Source organism: Notolepis coatsorum (genome assembly GCF_963971535.1).
Source record: "Notolepis coatsorum genome assembly, chromosome: 7".
Lineage (NCBI taxonomy): Eukaryota > Metazoa > Chordata > Actinopteri > Aulopiformes > Paralepididae > Notolepis > Notolepis coatsorum.
Window position 1 is genome coordinate 173,883,105 of NC_140171.1, and position 21,030 is coordinate 173,904,134.

The following is a 21,030-nucleotide window of genomic DNA, read 5'->3' on the forward strand; positions in this document are numbered from 1 at the left end:
ATAATTTTAGCTTGTGACTAAAATAAAGATTACTATATACAGTTCTAAAAAGTGTGCAGTGCAGATCAGGATGTAGATATTCTAAAGATTGAGGTTGTACACATAAAACAGTTCAGTGGATAGTATAAGGAGAAAAAGAATAGACCCACACACTTTTTATCAAGATAGTTCAATCAAAACACTACACCATCCCCTTAATTTGGAATGTCAAAAAATGGACAAATCAATAGGTTACTTATTAACCTTTTTATTTTCCATTTAAAAACTAAATAGAATGCAGGTACAAAAATACAAACAAATCACACTACCTACTGTATAACCCTAATCCCCTCACCCTATACATCCGAAATCCAGTCCACACCCTCATCCACCACCCGACCCCTCATCCACCACCACACTTCCCAGGCAACACTGATGTTAATCATCCTGACCACTGTCATCAGAGTCATCATCCCATATGTAGCCCTATCCTCAGTTTCCTTAGAAACATTTGCACAGTGTTTCATAACAATTTACTCAAGCCTAGTAATAGACACAATATTTATGACACTGGGAATACATTCCCTGAGGTCCATAGATGTCCCTAGATACCAAGAAAATGCAAATGGCCTTGTAGAAGTGGAGCAATCTTCCATTTACTTAGGTGTGTATTTTTAGGCTGATTTTCAGAGATTAAGAGGTAAAGAGGTTAAAATCGGATCGGATCTGATTGAGATTAAAGATTTTGAAATACTGGGCACTGAACATGGAGAGACCAATCGCAAATCGATCTGCACTTTCTCGGCCGAGCTATAGTAATTTTTTCCGCACCTACTCCGCAAACTCTGCATGCGCAGATTTATAAACCTAGACATTAGGGATGCCCCGATCGATCGGCCACCGATCGTTATCGGCCGATAATCAGTATAAATATGCGATCGGTGATCGGTGATAATGCTTTATTTTCGCCGATCGTCAAAACGATCGAAAAACATGATCCAATTCTTAGCGGAGATCTCACAGTCACTGCTGACTTCTCTCTCAGACACAGCTGCTTGCAGCGTACCGCGCCGCCTCCTCCCCAGCCCCTCCCGCACTCATGTAAACAAGAGCGCAGTCTGCTATAGTCTGGTGCATGATGCGACGTGAGCCAACGTTGGCTACCAGTACCTACCGAGCTAACGTTACTGTTTAAACTAAATGACCCAGTGACTACATGAGGCATTGTCTAACATTATCTAGCTGGCTAGCTACTGATAGCTGCTGATATCAACAAATGCTCCAGCAATAGTCTAGTGCATGATAAGTTACCTCCGTTGACTCGGTAGCTCACGTTAGCTCTAAACTAAATAGTTCACTGAGGCGTCGTCTTAACGTTATCTAGCCGGCTAGCAGTAGCTACAGATAGCTCCTGATATCAATGTCTTATAACATTGACTCAATGCGTATTCGAGCTGAGGGCTTGCTGAATGTGATTTATACCAATACTAGGGTCCAGCTGCAGCGCCGGAGAATCCTGGCTGTAGCTGGAGGCTACTCGAGTACACACAGACAGTGGAGCTGTTTGCAGATAGCGAGCATTTTGACTTGTTGCGTGGTGGCGATGTCTCGCAGATAATACAAGTACAAGTCGAATTATATAATATATATATTTTATTAAAAATAATTAAAAAGTGTATATAAAACAATTTTAAATTTCTTTTTTTAATCAAAACGATCGCCATCGGATCGGTATCGGCCGATATGGCTCAAGACGATCAGTATCGGTGGCAAAAAACGTGATCGGGGCATCCCTACTAGACATCTGGACAATCCCGAGACTCCGTGGGCAATCTGCGCATGCGCATGGGGAGTAGGTGCTGAAAAAGTGACTACAGCTCGGCCGAGAAAGTTCCGATCGACTTGGGATTGATTCTCCTGGAGAATCAAAGTAAACATAATTGTACTTACAGATGTTGTGGTGTCCACAGTCTGATGTCTGTTTCCACAAGAAGAAAGTCTTGGTCCAGTAGAGTTCTGCCACAGAGAGACTTCACACTGTAAACACACAAAGCGTTTGTTGAATAATCCAGGAATTTATGTGGAGTGTATCGAGGCTCGTGTTGATGACGTGTGTGGTGACGGTGAACCTCACGTGACGGTCGTCCCACGTGACTGATTCAGGACATTTGGCGCGCGATTCAAGATATAAGGGGCAACGAAGCGCAATAGTCTCCTATGACTAGGGTTGGGTACCTTTCACATTTGAACCGGTACCTGTACCTGTGAATCGATACAGATACCCAACGGTACCTTTTTTCTGCACTTTAGTCTCTAAAAATGTTATCTATCTACGTGTTGTAAAAGAAAAAATCCAAACTTCAAATAATTTATTATCATTATTATTTATTTAGAACAATGTTAATATATATATATAATATTGCAGCGAGCGTCGTCTGCATCTAGCTTTGTAAAGTGTAACAACACTTGCAACCGTTTTCGGCTTGCCATTGCCCCCGACTGCTTCGTTGTTGAATCAAGTCAAATTCTAGGTAAGCGTGTATTGTGTGTGTGAACGTGTGGCACACTTCATAGGTTTCATTTCGCGGTAAACGAAACGTCATCGGACTTTAAAAAAAATTATTTGGCACCGGTGGTTCTCACGTGAATCGGTACTCGGTAGTACAGACGTGATTCGGTCGGTACCCTTAATTGGGTTCGGTACCCATGCCTACCTATGACCTCACATTGTGTTGACTTAGGTGTTTATTGCACGTTTGTTTGCCATCTGTTCAACTAACTGAGCTGATCTCTTTCCTAAGTATGCACATAGTAATATTAATAAATGTGACAACACAGCGTATCCCTTGTTCTAATTTCTGTTACTTTAAAAGGTGAAGTGTGTTGTGTTCAAAAGAACTTGGATACAACAATAACACCTCACCGATGCTGAGGCATTATAGAGCCTTGCATGAGAACAAGGAGACCAACCAAAGTGGACCAAGCTCAAGTAAGCCATTTTAGGATGCAAATGTAACCTGTGTGTTACGTCTGTGTTGTCTCCGACTCAGCTTCTTCCCCCAGGCCATCAGAACACTGAACTCTCCACTCACAAATACACATGAGCACACACAAACTTTAAAAGAAGGAGGTACTGTATAGTTTACATACATTAAGAGTTAACATTGTATATTGCATAGTAGTGTATATAAGAACCACTTTCTCAGGAACCTAGCATGTATTTCTTTTTTACCATGCATATCTTGCGTCTTATCTATTTTATTTTTTCGATGCCTATTTTATTCTATTTTTATTATTGTATTTTGCACAATCAATGCGGGCAAGACCACCCGCATTTCACTGTATGCCCTGGTATGTGACAAATAAACCTCTTGATTGTACTGGTGTGTGTGGCGACTCAGCTTTTATTTCTCAGCTGAGCAGGAGAGTATCCTCTCCTCTCTGGCTCAGCCTAGTCCTGAGGACAGTTGTCCCCCTATTGTCATGTCTACTGAAGAGGTTCGTCAGGAGCTTAACCTCCATCAAGGTAAACAAGGGCCCTGGGCCTGATGGTGTTTATCCTGCACCCTCAAGGTCTGTGCTGACCAGTTGTGCCATGTTTTTCATTCTTCTCTCTCTATCTCTGTCTTCACCTGCTTTTCCTGGAATGTGGTTAACATCCTATTCCTAAAAAGAACAATGTGCGTAAGAGCCTCACTAACCTGAGACCTATTGCTCGGACATGCCACATCATGAAGTGTTTTGAAAGGGTTGTGCTGGGCCACCTCAGGGAGCAGGTGGCACCTTATTTAGACCCCTCGCAATTTGCATACAGGACGAGTGTAGGAGTCGACGATGCACTGATTTTTATGTTGCATCAAATTTATAGCCACCTAGAATCGTCTGCCAGCTCTGTTAGGGAAATGTTCTTTGATTTTTCTAGCGCCTTCAATACAATCCAGCCACATATCCTAGCAAACAAAAATATCCAGTTTAAACTGCATAACTCAACCAGCACCTGGTGCATGAAATATCTTGTTCCTCTGCCTCAGTTTGTTATGCTGGATGATATAGTATCAGATGTCATCTGGACAAAAACTGGAGCCCCTCAGGGAACAGTTTTGGCTCCCTTCCTCTTTGTTCTTTATACTGCGGACTAGGGCTGTCACTAACGACTATTTTGTTATCGCTTAATCAGTTGATTATTTTATCGATTAGTTGATTAAACATTAACCATTAATTTACCCAAATAAATCTATTTCAATTGAATATTTTAAAATGTTTAATGTGTATCCTCCTTTTTAGCTTTAGATAAAATTTGTTTTATTATTACCGGCCATAAATAGCTTTTCAGTATATTTCCATGAATTATTATATGTATTGTGTGTTATCTCTCCACTCCATGGTAGTGCTTGTGCCAGCACAGGAGATACGATTCAAATGTATTTGTTTTTATATATTATACATATTTAAATCAATATCTTCCTTTTGAATAAAATAGGCTCAGGAATCAGGATTGTTAAAGCTAATTAGCCTAATCCATGTGAAAAAGAGTAGCATAGTAAATGTATGCGCGCACACACACACACGAGAGGGAGAATAGATTATGGCAGACTTAATGATGTTACAATAACATCATTACAATTTTTAAGTGAAATATTTATTATCATCAACTATCAAGTTCGTTTTATAGTGTACATTTTGGCTACTTCATTGATCATCATCATTGAACGTACACAGAGAAAGAGAGACCCTTACCTCACTATTAGAACTCCATGAAACTGATTTCTCCTGTGCCTGTGAGCTAGCTTAGCTAAGTTAGCAGCTAAAGTTAGTTAAAAAAGTGTTTAAACACGGCATATAGTAATGGAGAGGATATAAAGCATGTTAAAGACGCATTTATTGGACCCGTTGCTCGCAGAGTTTACATAGAAACAGAGCGACTCCCAAGGGGAGTTATCACAGGCTGTAGAATGCAGGGCTTAAGAGCTGCCAAGCTGCTTCTAAACTGTAAAGTGTGGGTATCCGACTCAGCCCCTCCCTTCCAGCTGGAGCGAAACACAGAAGTTATGTGACTGTCGAGTCCTGGCTCTAGGCACTGTACCCCCTGCTGCTATGACGACTGAATCTCCCCAAGGGGATCAATAAAGGAATATCCTGCCCAGTCCAGATAGAATGTTTTCCCCTCTGCATGGGCGAGACCCGTTTTCTGCTATCTCCTCCATCCCAATTGATTGAAAACTTTAATTAACAGATTTCAGAATGGGTACAGTACAGTTCAATACACACAATTGTTAAGGGGATGCAGACCAGAGAAACTTTCTTCTTGTTTACATCAGGGTCCCCCATTTTCAATTCTTAATGACATATACAGATATAATAATCTAATCTAATCGTCTAATCTAATCATGACATTTATGACAGATATACAGTACAGTTACATTTGTGACATACAAGATATGCAAATATACAGTGCTGTTAAACAGATCATAAAAGTAAATATATACATACGAGGGGGAGGGAACTGTACATTAGGAGGGGGTGGGTGGGTGGGAGGGCGGTTCAGACATTTACAGGGGCCAGGTTCGAATTGCAGCCTCCCGTAGGTGCTCTTGAGAGTTGTTTTGAAGGTGGGTACTGGTGTTGTCAAAAATATCGAAAAATCGATACATATCGATTCTGAATATTTAAAATGGTTTCAATATTCATTTCCCGAAATATCGATATTTAATTATTCATAAAAATAAAAAAAATAATAATAATTGGAAGTTGCATTGTTAATTTCAATACCTGTAATAGTGGGTCATTGACGGATAAGACTTTTCAATAGGCCAATTTTAAAATACAAAAAATAAGGATATATTTGGCCATTTTTCAAACATTTGGAATGTAGTGTATACATGCATTTATGCAAAAACCCCAAATTAAGAGATTTTAGTGTTTTTAAAGTTGAATTAATAGGACATGGCCTTAATAAAAGTAATTTGGGGCGACCGGAATTTCTCAAAATTAATATATTTCCTTAACATTACTAATATTTTAACAGGTATCAGTAATTAAATATACATCTTAAGAAAGACAGGCTTGTGTGCCCTTTAATTTTTTGTAAACCATGATTTCACAAGTTTATTCTATAATGGCAGTGTCTCCCTCGTAATGCAGTTACAATACCCATATATGCTCTAAAACCCATAAAACTGATTTAAAATGTGTACAGATAGTATCCACTTAAGCATAGCATACCAGTGATTAATATTTGAGCCAAAACTGATGGATATTCTATTTTGAATTTAGTACAGTTATTGACAATCATTGGTTACCCCACATGACAAATGGTCACCCCAAATGATGAGAGTAGTTAAAAGTCTATTTAAAATGTTACACAATGCAGTTCAGACAAAAGAAACTGAAAAATGTTTTTATTACAATCTTTTCAAGTGGTCAACAAAAATATTCTTCAATTCATTCAAATATCACAAAAGTAAAACATGTTAACATGCGAGGGCCCACATTTTCCCACCTGCACTTTGGCAACCTCTACCGGCTCGGGTGTGCATATATTTTAATACAATATATATATCGAATTAAAGCCATATTTGTTGATAGCCATTTCAGGTGACACAATCCGTTCAGCAGTTCTCGAGTTACATGCCAATATGTGAGGTGTGCGCCGAAGTACACAGTGTTGTACAAATACAACACCGACTCCCGGGGCTCTAGCTCCGTCAATCATTTGGCACGGTAGGTTACAAGCTTCGTCAGGAACATTCAAATATCACAAATGTTAAAAACATTAAACATTCAAAAAGTTTAAGTACAATACACATTACATGCTTCAGGAACTTGAACATTTCACAAATGTCCATTTTCATGTCCTCATATCATCATTGGTTGTGTCAATGTATGAGACCGAGAAGGTGGGTTAAGTAGCATCACTTTTGTGATGGTAGTCACATTGGACAGGGATTAACAATTTAAGTCAATAATAAAAAGGTAAACAGAGTTGTATGTATGGAATAAAAATTAAACCACAACACAGTTCTATAGAGTCAATAAACAATAACCACCAACATAGTTGCATGGATGAAACACTAAACAACTACAACACAGTTGTATCAGTTCCTTTTAGGGATGGCACGATACCACTTATTCATGTCCGATACTGATATCACAGCCTTGAGTATCTGCCAATACCGATACCCATCCGATACTCCCTTAAAAAACAAAAACCTGTGTTTAACCTAGCCATCTATAAAACATCAAAAACTCCCCTAAAGGAAGAAATACATACCACACATGACTCAGTTATGCAATAGTGCTGCTGCTTTTTATTTTGTTCTAATTATTTAGTTAATACGTTAATAAGACTACAGCGATTTCATGACTGCTTCCTGTCCTCGCGTCTAGTGCTGAAAATATACACTTTGACTGCTGTTATGATAGGGTTAGGGTCTTTACTCTTGGCTACATTTGAAAAAGAAACACAACATTGTACTTATTTGAGATAGCCGTGTCAGAGATAATGACGGTTTGGCAACATTAAGTGAGGCTAAGCGTCGGAAACCTACATTTTCAACAACAGAAAGGGGCTGGTCGTCCAGCACAATAAATGTGGTTATTTTCCCGGTTTTCTTCAGCTTTGCTTTGTTACTGTCTGCAGGGAGTTTCTCTCGCTTCTGAATGGTTTCCAGCTATGTTAGCTGCTGCGACAAAACTTTTCCTCTTGGCATTCGTTGCACATATGAACTCGGCATACTCCCTTTCCATGATTAATCTGCAAGTATTGTGTGGTGTTGAAGTTTCCAGTGTTGCTGCCACCCCTAGAAATACTTGCGTCGCAGATATTACACTTGGCTGTGTCGTGTTATTCCACAAGTATACATGCGAGTCCTCTGTATTTGTTTGTGCGTGTCTTCATTCTGTTAGCTCCACCACACAGGTCCGTTATTATCCGCTCTTAGTCTACTCTGCCCTGTGTACCTGTCTGTGACCCCAGTATGGTGGCCTGTACTCTGTCGTATTAATGCACACACATTAGCATAACACCACAGGCTGTTTTGCCTTTCTCTTCTTTGAGCTTAAAATAACTCCACACAGCTGACATGATCGCGGCGCGCTGCTAACAAGTTGACTTACGTTTAGCTAATGCTAACGTTGTTGTCACGCTACTACTGTTCACGTGATGGCATGCTTTACGGCCGATATCCAATCCTGTGAATTTGGCCAGTATCGGACCAATACCGATAGAGTATCAGATTGGTGCCATCCCTAGTTCCTTTTATATTATCTCATGGTAAACTGCAGGCATTTCAAATTGAGGTACATGTGCATGTTTTAACAAATCTGGCAACCTGAACACCTAGAATAAGAAGCACACCAAAAAACAAAACACTGATATTTTTTACATTTAGTTAAATTATTAATGTTCGGTTATGACATCATACGGTGACATCACGAATGTTCCAGAACGTTCGATCATGACATCATACTGTGACATCAGAAATGTTCTAGAACGTGCGGTCATGACATCATACTGTGACATCACAAATGTTCCAGAACGTTTGATCATGACATCATACTGTGACATCACAAATGTTCTAGAACATTCAGTCATGACATCATACGGTGACATCACAAATGTTCTAGAATGTTCTATTATGACAAAATAAGACGGTTCAATGACTTTATCTAAATCCAATCGATATTCCTAATGCCGTGTCAATGTAAGGTTATAAAAATAAACATAAACATTCATACAATACAATATAGCTTTGGCTCCTACAGTCAACATTCCCCAAAGATATATCAAACACGAAACAAACTTTGATCAGATTATAATGGAGATGTTGCACAGTGCAATCCACTGAACATTTATTGTTGAAATATGTCACTGTTGATCATGAGCTGGATATATAACCTATGGTTTCAAGGGATGTTAAACCTACTGTAGAATCAAAGTAAATGTTAGTGATTCAAATCCTCATTTAGAGGTAGGGGATCCACCACAGCTTGCCCTGCTGCTCTTCTCTACTTCTACACCAGCCAGAACTGGTGGAGTGTTCTCCATGGATGGTGGTGTCAGGTCCAGCATCGCCTTTTCCATCTTTTTCCTTCTCCCTGTAACCTCTGGATGCAGCCTTCTCCCTCTCCGATAGCTCATCTGACTTCACATATGGAATCTTGCCCTGTTGTTTTCTTCTCTGGTAGCTGAAACAATGGTGTATACTGTGATACTGATTCTGGTGGGCTAAATTACATACAAACTTAAGTTCAAGATATTACAGAAAAGGTCATTCCTAATCCTACTAACATGACAGTTTGAATTACACCAGAGAAAAATATACTGCATGTTACCTACCTATAGTTTTTTTTACCTTCTTTGCCTGGCAAGATAGTCGGCTCTTGCTGTAGGGTCTGCATTGACCCGCTGTCTGTAGTGAGCAGTCTTCTGTTTGCTTGTTTGTGCCATCTAGAAAATAGGTTAAACTAGTTAAACATGACTAATACAAGTACAATTACCTAAATGGAATGTCATGCTATACCGTTTAAAAAAAAATCTCGTAAGATTGTACAATACTAAAAAAGAAACATTAATTCCTAAATAGGAATGAAAAATTACAGAAATGTTGAAAAATATATGTTAAAGTATACAAAGAGTTATGCTAAAACAAAGAACTTTATGTATATAAATCATGAATAAAATATAAATATACAGAAACTACAAATACAGGACATATATCTATCATCTAAAACACTCAGCAGTGGTCGCCCCACATGATACTCGGTCGCCCAGATGATGTTTTTAAGGTCAGTCAAATATTACAGGCTAACCATTAGCTACAGAAACCAAACTAGCTAGCTCTTACCACATGTCACTATCAAATTCATCATCAAAATATAGATTTTCAGATCAAACGTATTATTCACAGTTTTGGGGCGGTCGTCCCACAAGACATCCAAAAGTGGCAACTACATTACAGCAGTTAAAAAAGAGATTTATTTGCCAATATGAAAGAGACTTACTAACCTGCTAGTTGTTTCTCTGGGTCCCTCACATGTGACTTGGCTGATGCAACATCCTGTCCTTGAGGTGGTTTCAAAATAAAAGTCCCACAATTGTGTTTTCTTGATGGTCGCCCGAGATGATATTTCATAAAATTAACATATGCGGACAACATTCGTTTGTATATTATGATGGAAGTATATGTGCAAATGCTTCATAATTTTGTCAATGAATGCAAAACATTGTAACATGCGTTACTTTATGAAGAAGATGCTGTGTTGATAAATGAAGTGTGGGCCCAATGTTAGGATATGCCAATGTCAGCATATTTGAGTCACTTGACCTTTAAGATTCCAGGTATGGGTGTGGTTAGGGGCGGTCCTAACCATAAGGGCGCCATCTTGGATTGGAATCATGGCCTCATGGAGTTTTGTTTGCTTACGGCTATTGTGAGAGGAAGGAGGGATTTTTCCAGGCCTCCTAAAAGATTCTCCATTAACCAAGGACAGTTCAGCTGCAGTGGTGTTTCCCAGTGGATTACTTCCTTTTCCTTTCCTTTTTTAAGATGTGGATCAACCCAGGACTTATCACCTTTTGGACACTCAAAGGTTTGAGTGTTGTTGGACACTACTAGCTCTACCATGCAGGCTGCATGGTCTGGTAGGCCTGAACATTATACATGGTAACATTATACATGGTAACATTAGACATGGTAACATATATGGTAACATTATACATGGTAACATATATGGTAACATTATACATGGTTACATTATACATGGTAACATTTAGGGCTGTCTTAAATACTTTGAAGCTACGTTTGATGGCACAAGCTTCGAACATTAAAAAAAAATCGAAGTTTAAAAAAAAATTAAAATAAAAATAAAATTATTTTATTTAAATTTTTACTTCGGTGTGTGTGTGTGTGTGTGTGTGCATGGGGCCATTGGGTGGGGCCGGGGGACAAATACACTGGAGGAAAGTAACCCAGCTCAGCACTGCCCAAATTATATCATCACTATTGCCTGTTTGAAGGATATCATCCTCAAACACATACACCACCTACACACCTATTCTCAGTCCTTGCCCCACAATGGTGGAATGAACTACCCACCCCAGTTAGGACAGCCGAATCCCATCCAATATTTCGCCGTCGACTAAAGACGCACTTCTTCAACCATTATCTGAAATAAAATTTAAAAAATAAAATAAAAAAAATCTAACCCTAACTAACCTTACTGTCATGGACTTGTTCTAATAAACTAACCTACACTGTAACACGCAACACTTTGATGAATATTGTTACTCAGCTGATAGAGTTGTATCCTTCCTGATGACCTGTCGTACAGAACTTGTAAGTCGCTTTGGATAAAAGCATCAGCTAAATGACTAAATGTAAATGTGAATGTAAATGCCTTGTAGAATTCCACACATAAGAAAGAAAGATACTGGGATGAATAAACAAAATAGGAAATAAAATGTAGAAATGCATGCAATACATAAATAAATATGAATCTCCATATATGAAATAGAACATTTAGATAAGGTGCTACTGAGATGTTTTGGTGAGTTCTTTGTTTTTTTGTGGAAGTAGCCCTTCTTAAAAATGCATGAACATTCACTGATAATTGGTCTGTAGTGGAGTCTACAAGGTCTACATTGCCGGACCATGTAGAATCCGGACCTTGTAGACTGACATAATTCTGTGCATAGTTTAGTCTACACAGGCCATATTTCAAATAATCAAAATCTTACTTCATTCATCTTAAACATTCTTGATTTGGGGGATTGGTAGTTCCCATGAAATCTGAAGTTGTTCAAACGACAACAGCGATCCACCTTGAATTAAATCACACTGTGTTGGCTGCGTCAGTCACAAAAGGGGCTACTTAATTCATAAAATCCAATCCACTTTATTTATAGAGCACATTTAAAAACAACAAAGTTTACCAAAGTGCTGTACAAGTCCCACAACAAGATAAAAAAAAAAAAAAATTATATAATAATAATAAAAAAATTAAATTAATTAATAATTTATTTTTTTATTCAAAGCTTCGAATTAAAATCGAAGCTCGGCCCCGAAGCTTCGATTGCCAAAAAAAAATTCGAAGGTCAGCCCTAGTAACATTAGACATGGTAACATTATACATGGTAACATTATACACGGTACATTATACACGGTAACATTATACATGGTTACATTATACATGGTTACATTATACATGGTAACATTATACATGGTAAAATTATACATGGTTACATTATACATGGTAACATTATACACAGTACATTATACATGGTAACATTATACATGGTAACTAGGGCTGGGCGATATGGCCTAAATATGATATCACGATATTTTCTGACCTTTCGGCGATACACGATACACATCACGATGTTTTTCTTTTTTACCCCAAACAATTCATTATGAGGCTTACCAAGACAGTATTTGAGTTTGCAAGCTAACATTAAAGACAAAATAAAATACCCATGCATTTAGCATTTTTATATTAGATTTAGATTATTAGATTATATATTGCATATGAGATATTATATGATTTAGATATGAAATATGATGAATTGAAAATGGGGGACCCTGATGTAAACAAGACTAAAGTCTTTCTCTGGTCTGCATCCCCTTAACAATTGTATGTATTGAGCTGTACTGTACCCATTCTGCAATATGTTAAAGTTTTAAATCAATCAATCAATAAATAGCATTTTAGCATTTTTATGAAACTACTGTATATATGTATGTCTCTAAATGTTTTGATGAATTGAAAATGGAGGACCCTTATGTAAAAAAGCCGAAAGTCTTTTTCTGGTCTTCATCCTCCTGTACTGTATTGTACCCATTCTGCAACCTTTTAATACAGTTTTCATTCATTCATTCTGACGGAAACATAATCATTTTGATTGACAGTCGAGTCTGCCAATGACGTCACACCGCTTGCACCCGCCCTGCTGTTCTTAGCACCAATCGGCAAGCGTTATGACTTCCTGAATGTCCCGTGTGCTGAAGTGAACACTGAACATCAACAAAGCTACTAACGTTAGCTCCCCGCGGCCGTCGAGTAGGAGACCAGTGCTTCACAGGATGCTAAATGAGGCATAATGATTTTACTACAACGAATGTTATAATAAAAGCCTTTCCATACATCTGTCTGATTGAAAACTTTATTAACAGACCGCGGAATGGGCATATCTCAGCACAGGCTGAGATATGAACGAGTAACGTGTGGACAGATTGACGCGACACAATCCTCTTGGGCAAAACATCACGATATCCACGATACGTTGAAAAAGTGTATCGTTAATGAACTGTACCCGATATTTATATAATATCGTCATATCGCCCAGCCCTAATGGTAACATACATGGTAACATGATACATGGTAACATTATACATGGTATGTTTATGTTGGGGCTAATGGACTGTAAAGCTGACAGGACCGTTCTTATTGGTTTGAGATGATTTTTGTTGTACCATACGTTGCTATGGGGTGCCCCATTTATTTTGATCCTCCTTTTGTTTAATACAACACTTTGAATTTAACACTGTTCCAGTACTCTCATTCTTTATTAGGGATGCACCAAAAATTCGGCTACCGAAAATTATCGGCCGAAAATGGTTAAAAAGGCTCTTTCGGCCGAAAGGGTTTTAGCACCGAAAATATATGACGAAAGTCAAATAACGTGTTGTTGTGATGACGTCATCAAAACGCGACTACAGACATACCGGTAGCATGCGCAACATGTAACGTGAGCAGCTTGGCAGCTCTTCCTGCATTCTACAGCCTGTGATAACTAACTCCTCTTGGGAGTAGGGATTCCCCCCGAAACCCGGTTCTAAACTAAATTGGAAAAAACCTGAGTATTGATCAGCTCCGACGTTAACGGTACTGCTATCAGTAGTCTAGGAGCGGATTAGCTACGGAGCTAACAGTGTACCATCCATCTGCGACGCAACGGTGGCAGCAACAGTGGACACTGAGTAATGTTAACGTTATGACGAGTTCATACTACACTACATGTATGAACTCGACATAACGTTAACGTTACTCCATTTAAATGAAGTGTTTAATTAGCAGCAATCTGTTGTTGAAAATGTATCGTTAAACCGGAAATGGAAATGCGAGGACAGGAAGTCGTCATCAATCGTTGTAGTCTTTTAGTCTTAACAGTCTGGAATTAATGTATGCATTCAAAAGTGCTGAATAAATGTTTTATGGGCCCATAAGTGATTATTAATATTATTTAAGTTAAGTTTAGCCATAATCATGTCTTTTGCCATAATCAGGTAGCTAAAAAAAATTATATATATATATATATATATATATATTTATATTAATCATTTTCGGCCTTTGGTTTTCGGCCTACTGTTTCCTATTTTCGGTATCGGTTTCGGCCAAGAATTTCCCATTCGGTGCATCCCTATCTTTATTGCTGAACAGGTTTGTTTATTATTTCAAGCTCGTTACAGAAATGGCAACCACGAAGGGACTTTTAAAAAAAAAAAGTGAAAAATATTCCCCATGTTGTTGTTAGGAGCTTTTGTTTTGATTGGTTAGTTTGGGGTTGCTATATCATGGCTACATCTATGCATTCTCCTATTCAAGGGAGTATTGTTGGAGAAGAGGTTTCCTCAGACCAGGGAGAGGGAGAACGTGCTGAGGCTACTGACATTACACAGTGTGAAGTGCCACAGAACAACAGTGACCCTTTTGGAAATTGACATCCTGTTTGTTCCTTTATAACCAGTATATTCTTTATAGACTTTAAAACTAAACTCTGGTTGGAAGACAGTGAAATGATTGTTCTGCTTAAGAAAGAATTGCCTGGTCTGCATAGAGGTGTCTGTGAGAGCAGGCCTGCAGTAGGGAGTTAACCCTAAAGAATGTGACCCTGAGAGGCAGCAGGAGAGGCCGCAGAAGAGGAAGGAGGAGAGGAGAGTAAACTGTAATGTTAACCCTTACAGTGAGGAAGCAGAACAGACATGCATTTATGTTCTGAGGTGATGGGGCCCCAGGGGAGGTAAAGGCTGAGGTTGTGAAATTTTAGAGTAAAGGAAACACCCGTCATGTATACAGAGTCTTGAAACGATAGAGAGAATCTTAAAAACTATATAACAATTAAATGTTAAATGTTTACAGTAAAGTTTTCATAATGTCATGCTTAAAATTAACTGTCAGTAGAGAATAATACTAAATGATGTGTAAACTGTTTTTCTGGAGGGCATCTCTGAGTCGTATTGTATTTTGGTTTGCTAAGCGAAATGACATCCCTGTGACATCACTGTTTTTAGACCAATCGGAATATGATACAGGATCAATATAAAAATGACTGTTGCCCCTTCAAGAGGCAGACTTTTTTGAGAGATTTGAGAGATTTGAAGATGTTGCTTGCAGACACCAGGCACAAGCCGTGTTAGGCCTTTTTTTTTTTTTTTTTTATATTTTTTTTATTATTGCAAAACAAAAATTATTAAAAGTCAGTACTCAACACATAATGCATAATGAAATTAACAGTCAAGGTGGTTAAAATTACATGCAAGTACAGAAACAAGACAAAAAAAAGTCTATAATAACATTTTAGCCGTATACAGTGTATGTAACTGAGGGGTACAATTCCCTGACTGTATTACTAGATATGATACTTACTACCACTACCTTTGTACTTTATATTCGGCCACCCAGTACTCGGCATAAATATATTATGATGAACACTGTCACGTAGATGAAACGGATCCAACACAAATGTACGAATTAGAAATAAGTCTTTATTTCTACACAGCGATGGTGTGTAGAGCAAGCACTTAATCAAATCAATCACATTTATGAATGGGAATTAGTATGCACTTTTATGGCAAGAGTATTTGTCGGTATATCAATAGAGAATGTCCAATCTCTGAAGGCGCAGGTGGTACATATACGACCTGGAATAGTTAAGGAATAATAGCAATGATACTTCAATGATTATAAGACTGGATACACTAGGGGGGTTAATCCGGTCGCTTGTAAGCCGACAGGAGTAGGAGGGGGGGGGGGGTAGAGTCTGGCTGCCTCGTCCGGCTAAGGGTATCCTGGGTGAACCCACAGTAGTGCAGCTCGGTGCGCCAGCGATCCTTGGACCACAGATGAAAGCAGGTGGACTCTCTGTGAGCCGGCTCTCTCCGGTCCACGGGGGAGAGACGTGAAGCGACCTCGTCTTGCAGAGCGTCTCCTCACCTTGCGTCCTCTCCAGGGGGGGGGGTTCCAACACACGGCAGTGTCGGGGGTCTTTATCCATGGAATAATCACTGTACACAAAGCATAATCCGTGCCTGGGAAGGCGGGCTGTCGTCGGTAGAATAATCCGGTATGCAGGTCCACTCGCTCGTCGGCTCTGGGGCTCCTCGGGTGCAGCCTCACATGGGGTCGGCCACCCTGTATAAGCAGCCAGTTCTCTGCCCGAAACGATGAGGTGCTGACTACGGTAGTATTCTCACCGTACGAAGCACTATATATTAACAGACTATTATTAGCTTAATAGACTACGTCCAACTCGACGATATAGTGCCAAATATGACTATTCAAATATTAATATACACGATGTCTCAATACCGATGGTAGGCCGAACTTGGCCTTACTCCCACACGTGGCGTCGCGGGGAGGCTTTACGTCTGTGACTCTATTGGAGGGTAAGAAACTGGACTGAAAAAGAAGTCCTACTTTAGTAGCGCAGTATATATACGCACTATGAACAAATAGTACCGTTAGTGGTGCGGTAGCCAGATTCCTACGCGGAACTAGGACTTGTTCGTACATGTTGAGCGGTACGTTTGAACTGGGTCTGGGGGGTATGGCAGCCTGGCACCAAGGTCTCGACCAATAGTAGAATGGAGACTATTATGGGACGTTCAGTAGGCTAGAATGGATATTCAATGCATATTGTACAAGGAATATACAAGGGATATCAAGGAATATTAGAGAATATACAAATACAATTAAATATATATATATAAATAAATATATATATTCGGTTTAATCTGGCCCTTCACAACAGCCACCCCCTGATTGGTCCCAGACCTAATCAGTTAAGCAGAGACAGATTAATCGCGTTGTCTATTTACACATAAGGGTTTGCTGTAGGGGTCAGTCAACTTCACAAAGTCATAGGGTTATAGGGTCATGGTCATCATCGATTGTGTCTGGGAGTCGGGGCAGTTCTATGAGCCTCGCCACGGGACGGGTGTAAGTGCGACCCTGGACAAGCACTTCAGCTGCTCGGACCTTGCCGTCGGCACCGGTGATCACTTTGCTTACGCGGCCGGCCGGCCACATAGCTCTGGGCAGTGATTGATCAATAATCATGACGACTGTTCCTTCTGTCAAATTGTCTCTCTCCTTTACCCACTTCTGGCGGGTCTGTAGAGACGGTAGGTAGTGCAGTAGGAAACTGCTCCAAAACTTGTCGGCTAATACTTGGCTGTACCTCCACATTCGTCGGCCGTTCGCTTCTTCAGGCCGGTACATTGTCTGGGGTAACGCGGGATCTAGCCGCCCCATCAGGAGTGTGTTGGGGGTAACTGGGTCGATATCCGCCACATCGCTGGAGACGTAGCCGAGGGGCTTAGAGTTCAATACTCCCTCAATCTCCGTGAGGACTGTCATTAGGACTTCTTCCGCCACGGTCTGGGCCCCAAGTACTGCGTACAGGGCTGTCTTTATGGAACGCACTTCCCGTTCCCAAGTACCACCGACGTGGGGTGCGTTTGGGGGGTTGAATTGGAAGTCAATCTGTGCTGGAGCGAGGTGGGTCTTAAGTTCTGGGCCCATAGCTTGGAAGCTCTCTCTCAGCTCTCTTTCGCCGCCTTTGAAGTTTGTCCTTTGTTGTGCACTCTCTATGGTAGTGCAATCATCTATGTTGGGGTCTGCGGAGATAACAGTGCTCAATCCACAGAACACAGGCTTCTTATTCTCAGCCTCCTCCTGACTGGCTTCCCTCGGGATAGGCGTGGGCCATTCTCCTTCCGGGAGCTTTAGGAATGCTGGGCCGTCACTGTAGACATTGTGACGGGTGAGGTCATCTAGGGGCATTCCCCGGGTGATGACGTCAGCTGGGTTCTGTTTTGTATCAACGTAACGCCACTCTGTTTCTCCGGTTAACTCTTCGGTTAAGTCTTGAATCTCGGTGACTCTGACTCCCACGAAGACTTTGTACTTGCATGAGTCCGATTTGATCCAGGCGAGTACTGTCGTGGAATCTGACCACAGGATTGTTCTAGACACCGGTATGGTGAGCTCACGTTGGATGAGCGTGGCTAGGTGCGCTCCGGCTAGGGCTGCGCAGAGCTCTAGACGTGGGATAGATTGTTGCTTGCGTGGGGCTATTCTCGAGCGGGCGAGGACAAATGCTGTGTAGATCTCTCCCCCCTCTTCTTGGGCCCGCAAGTAGGCTACTGATCCGTATGCGACCTCTGAGGCGTCACTGAAGACGTGTAAGTCCATTTTACATGTCTCTGGCCTCACCGTGGGTGGGAAGTAGCTTCGGCGCATATTAACGCCTGGGAGTGAGTGGAGCTCCATCTCCCACTCTCTCCAGGTGGATGCAAGGTGTGCGGGAATGGGGTCGTCCCAGCCCTGGTCCTTGTCCCACAATGCTCGTACAATCATTTTTGCCCTGGTGGTGTACGGTAGAATACATCCTAGCGGGTCATATTGTCGGGCGAGTGTTGTGTACACACTCCGTCTGGTGGTCGGCGCCGCCGCCGGCCTTCCCTGCTCCGTAGTCAGGGGCTTGTGTCTGTAGTGAAGCGAATCTGTTTTGAATCGCCACACCAATCCCAGGGTCATCTCCTGGGCTTCTCCCGGGATTGTAGCCATCCAGGTCTCGCTGCTGGCTGCCTTGTCCTCGGAGGAGAGGCTGCGCAGTACTTGCGGATCGCTGCTGGCCCACTGCCTGAGATCAAAGCCGCCTTTGATCAATGAGGCGCGGAGTTTAATCAGGAGAGCCTCGGCTTCTTCCTGGGTTGAAAGGCTTTGTAGACAGTTGTCTACGTAGAAGCTGTTCTTTACGCTGTGTCGGACCTCTTCGTCCGCTGCTGGGTCCTCTGCTACATGTTTCTGTAGTGCAAATGTAGCACAGCAGGGGCTGCACGTCGTTCCGAAGGGGAGGACTTCCCATTGGTAGATGGCTGGGTGCTCATCTCCTGGCTTCTCTCTCCATAGGAACCGTAACAGGGGCTTGTCCTCCTCTACTAATCTCACCTGCAGGAACATTCCTTTAATGTCCCCGCTGATGGCCACCTTTTCCTGGCGGAAGCGGAGTAGAACGCTGAGTAGGGAGGGGCCGAGTGTGGGACCGGGCAGTAACTCTTTATTCAGATTTTGGGATCCGATCTGGTAGCTGCAGTTAAATACTATGCGGTCTTTACCGTTGTGATGGACCTTGTGGTGAGGCACGTACCACGATTCAGTGGTCTGGTCAGCCTCTTTAATGTCCATCTTTGTGACGTGTCCCGCTGTGATGAGCTTCTCAATCTCAGCGCGGTATACACTCTCTTGGGCGGGGTTCTTGGCTAAGCGCCGCTCCGTGTTCAGCAGGTACCGTTCTGTGGCGTCTGTCTTGGCGTGGAAAGTAGGCATTCCTTCTCGCCGCAGGAGTGGCGTGGCGTATCTCAACACGCCGTTGACCGGGACTCTCTTGGTCCCTGTCTCGAGGAGGTGAATGGCGTAAATGTCATCTTTAGAGCGAATGTCTTTCTTTCCGTTCTTAAAGGGCATTTGTTCCAAGGTCCATAACCGCTCTACGTGTTGCAGGAGTGCGGTTTCTCCCTCTGTGACTCGGGAGTGGAGACATCTAGTGGCTGTACTTCGGTTGAGAGATTTGGCGAGCGGGCCTTGGAGAGTCCATCCCAAACGGGTCTCGACTGCTGCAGGACAGCCTCGGGGTCCGGTATGAACCCGGTCTATCGGGACAATGAGGTCTGCATGGTCGGAGCCTATCAACAGGGTCGGCATAGCATTGTCTATGAGCGGGATCGGTAACTTGCGCAGATGTGCATATTTCTCCATCAGCTTGGCGACGGGGTATGTGTACCGCGACAGTCCTATTTCTTGGCTGGTGAAAGCGTCTGTAATCTGGTACCGCCGCTCAGGCTGGCCGCTTGCTGCGATAGAGAATGAGACATTCTCGCCCTTTATCGTCTTCAAATCTCGTCTTATTGTCCGAATTGTCATTTGGGTTTCGCTTCCCCGCAGCCCTAGCTGGGCCGCAGCGGAGGCGAGCAGAAGGGTCTTCTCTGACCCGTCATCGAGGACGGCGTAAGTGTCCAGGACTTTATTCTGGTAGCTTAGTGTCACACGCACTACTTTTAGGAGTACTCGGGCTCCACTGCTGCTGGCGGGATCGATGTACATGACGCTCGCTTTGCTGCTGGATGGTGCGGGTGAAGGGCGCCGTCTGTTACTGTCGTGAAGTATGTCCAGATGGGCTCCATCGCACTTGGTGCACCTTTTCTTTAAGCGGCATTCGGCTGCCATGTGTGAGCGCGCACAGCGAAAACAGCGCTTGTTGGACTTTATCCATTGACTTGCTTCCTCCGCGTTCAGCTTGGGGAAGGAGTCACATTGCGCTAGCCAGTGTTCTTTCTCACAGTAGGGGCACACTATCTTCCACTTCTCCGTTCTGGAGGGGGTACTGTGGCTCCTGCTGCTCGGTACTGACTCCGATTGGTGCATCACAGTCACCGATCTTCTTCCATCATTTAGTCGTCTGGTTCCTTCTCTGGAGCCAGGGGTGCTCCGTCCGAATGTATCTAGCCGTAGGCTGCTGACTTCTCTCGCCAGGAAGTCTGCTAGATCGAGGAGGTTCGGTTCGGGGCCATTCGGGTCTCGGTGGTCTCTCTGCCGCCTAAAACGCTCCTGTCGAGCGGGCGGCAGCTTCTCCAAGATCCTTTCCACATTTGAGTTGGCGTAAAGTTCATGCCTCCCCTTCTCTCTCTGCGCTCCCAACATCCCTACCAGGGACTGCACTCTGATGGACAGGTCGTCCAGTGCTCGATTGTCTATTGCTGGGGGTAAGCGGTC

General features: G+C 42.0%; 2 protein-coding genes across 4 annotated transcripts in view; both read right to left on the minus strand.

Moving 5' to 3' along the window:
• LOC311232694 (uncharacterized protein) overlaps window positions 1-21,030 on the minus strand; it is a 510,982-nt gene that overhangs the window by 341,577 nt on the left and 148,375 nt on the right. The window lies entirely within an intron of this gene.
• LOC311232482 (uncharacterized protein) overlaps window positions 1-21,030 on the minus strand; it is an 88,355-nt gene that overhangs the window by 33,011 nt on the left and 34,314 nt on the right. For all 3 annotated transcript variants that reach the window (XM_084319294.1, XM_084319293.1, XM_084319295.1), the window contains one exon: window positions 1,930-2,016. The gene's annotated coding sequence lies outside the window, so the exon portion shown is untranslated. The remainder of the gene's footprint in view (window positions 1-1,929; window positions 2,017-21,030) is intronic.